This window comes from Ailuropoda melanoleuca, chromosome 8 (genome assembly GCF_002007445.2).
Source record: "Ailuropoda melanoleuca isolate Jingjing chromosome 8, ASM200744v2, whole genome shotgun sequence".
NCBI lineage: Eukaryota > Metazoa > Chordata > Mammalia > Carnivora > Ursidae > Ailuropoda > Ailuropoda melanoleuca.
In genome coordinates this window covers 126,993,950-126,997,043 of record NC_048225.1, presented here as the reverse complement: position 1 = coordinate 126,997,043, position 3,094 = coordinate 126,993,950, and the positions used below count along the sequence as shown (strand labels likewise).

General features: G+C 42.7%; 1 protein-coding gene across 1 annotated transcript in view; it reads right to left on the bottom strand.

The window, feature by feature from the left end:
* Positions 1–3,094, bottom strand: part of ARHGEF11 (Rho guanine nucleotide exchange factor 11) — a 50,723-nt gene that overhangs the window by 12,577 nt on the left and 35,052 nt on the right.

Below are 3,094 nucleotides of genomic sequence, written 5' to 3'. Positions count from 1 at the left end.
TAATACTTAGCACAGAGTAGTAGTTCATTTAATCATGTCTAAACACATCCTAAAGGTTTAGATGTGGAAGCTCTGCTTTTCCTTTAAATTCCCCTAGTGACAATTTCAAAGTCTGTACCTTTATTCCCCATAGAATCAACTTTTTCTAACTATGACTAGGGTAAGCTGATGACATTGCTTAAAAGGTTCCAAGGAGATAAAACCTATGTAATTCAGGTAAACACACACACACACACACACACACACACACACACANCACAAACACAAAGCACAAAAACCAAAAAACCATCCAACCTTGCAACTGCCAGCCCCAGCTGCTCTCTTTCTGTACACATTTCCCTTCAGTACTCGGTAGAGTAATCCGTCTGAAGCTAGCCATATAAAACTTACACCAGAGAGTGTGCTGCCAAGGAAACAATGCCTCCATCACACTGGTTTTGAATAATTAGGACCAGTTTGTGTTAGAAATCTCCTGGTAAGCTAGCATGGCCTGTAAAAGTGGTTGATAGAGACTTTGAATCATTCTGCTGCCAATATCATCTGAAAAAGTCCAAAAAATATACAATTCTTATACCGCATCTCCAGTGGACTGGCAACCAATTCTAGAAAATCTCAAGGCAGAGTTACATGCTCTACATACTAATAACGATGATGATAACATAGGCGCTAAGGTGTAAAATTTTACAAAAACCCTGGAGCACTTCTGGTAAAGTATCACCAAATGTCTTTACCGTGACTGATCACCAAAAACTGAACCAGACCCAGGAGAACTTTGAGAGCTCTGGCCATGCTTATGGAAAAATCAAGGTAAACAGTGTTATCTGATGTGCCCAACTTTAAATCTGTCCGATTAGTTCTTTCCACTGGAAAATAATTCACTATCAAAACTTGACATTGAAACTACCAGACTGTGACAATTAATTTCTCTTTGGAGGGGCCAGGAGCAGCAGAAACAACCCAGGGTGAGTTTTACAGACACTCTGTCTTACTCTGGTTTTCTTCTTAATTATTTTCCTACGTTGTTCTGAAGCGCATGCCACAGACATTCGAATTTCTTTTTGTGCACCATATCCTCAACGTAAACTGACACCAAATTTCTACTGCAGTTGGGCACATCTCCATCTCTCAAGGCATTTCTTCTTGCAGCTCCAGAGAAATAGAAAGAAAAAAGTGGTAATGATGGAACACAAGTCTTCATTACAGACCTAGTTCTCCATCCACACACTCTGTGTGGGCGAAATTCTCCAGATTAATTTAAAATAAACCCCTGGCTCCATTCTTGCCTAGTTCTTTAGTTTTCAAGTTTGCAATCATCCTTTCGGTTGATTAGTAAATTAAAAAGGGAACAGAAGTAAATCATTCAACTTTTAAAATAGCTTTCTGGGGACACCTGAATGGCTAAGCTGGTTGAGCATCTAATCCTCGGTTTCAGCTCAGGTATGAAAACACGGCTGTGGGATCAAGCCCCTAGTGGGCTCTGTGCTAGGTGTGGAGTCGGCTTGAGATTCTCTCTCTCCTTTTCCCTCTGCGCCTCCCCCCTCACTCACACACATATACACACCCATATTCTCTCTCTCTTTCTCTAAAAATAAATTAATCTAGAAAACAATGAATCAAAGTAGCTTTCTAGAGCAGAAGTTTGAAGTGAATACTAAGAAATATTTCTCCTTTTTTAAGATTTTATTCATTTGAAATAGAGAGTGAGAAAGAGCATGAGAGGGGACAGGGGAGATGGTCAGAGGGAGAAGTAGACTCCCCACTGAGCCGGGTTCCAGATGCTGGACTCAATCAAGGGACTCTGGGATCATGACCTGAGCTGAAGGCAGGCGCTTAACTAACGGAGTCACCCAGGCACCCCCACTAAGAAAAACTGCTTAAGAGTAAAGTTAATCTGTCACTACTTTAAGATGTTACAATAAATATTAATCTAAGCTCTAAACACCATAAGTTTAATTCAAATGTTAACTAAAAGACTTCTCGTGCCCCAGAGATACCTTCTTTTCCCATGCCTCTACTTTGCCAGTTTCCTAATTTGACACTACCTTAATCTTCCCTCTATTGATATAGACCATCAAAAGGGCCACTGTCTGCAGAGGACCAGCACGATGAGTAATAGGAAATGCTGGAGAAGGAAGAGATAACTAGAAGCAGAAGAGAAAGAGTTCTCTAGTCCTTTTTCATAATCAATGTGGAGCTGATTCCTTTGTCTGGCAGAGAGCCTGCCCTTGAGGAATGAGGGAATGCTCCAGTAGTGATCAGTGACAGGAAGAAGATAGCACAGGATGGCAGCCCCCAGTAACCAAGAGAGAGGCATGCATGGGTGAGAACCCCTGCAAGAATGTGCATCCAGGCCATGACATGAAGACAAGCGAGAGAAGAGAGACTAGACTCCCCACAGATGCCCAAACAGGCTGGTGGGGTGCACCTAGCAGAGGAAGACACAACTCACCAAGATGCATTCCACTTAGCAGCCTAATTATGCCAACCATCACATAAACGATTCAGGTCAGAGTGGTGGCATAGAGAGCGTGGGCAGGGACTCAGGAGGCCTGTGCTCCAGACACAGCTATTACTGCAATTCTCTGTGAACTTAAGGCCATTGTTTTACCTCTCTCTGCCTCATTTTCTCTATCTATAAAATGAAAACAAGAAACAAACAAAGAGAGGAGGGGAAGGGAGGAAAGAAAGAAATGAGGAAAACTCTCAACTCTTTCTAAGACACCCCAACCACAATGCCATTGTTCAGCCGACTGGGGAAAAGTGTCTACCAGACACAGACCAGGTCATTGCCATGACAGTCCCAGGGTGTCACGGAAGAGCGCCCAGGGGTGGAAGTCCTTCGTACGAGTAAAAAATGCAGCCAATAGGCAATAGAGAAAATGATGCTCAAGGCCAGGCTGTGTACAACTTTGAACATGTTACTGGCTTGGGGTAGAAAAATCCTGGTTTCTTCTCTGCTAAAGATTTATGAGTAAATATGAGCCCTCCGCTCTCCCAGGCTGCCTTATACGTCTTGGTGAATCATGGTTCTCTGCACTATTTTCCCAAAAACGTCTGTGTGGTGCCAACTGTGTATGCAGCATGATTCAAGATG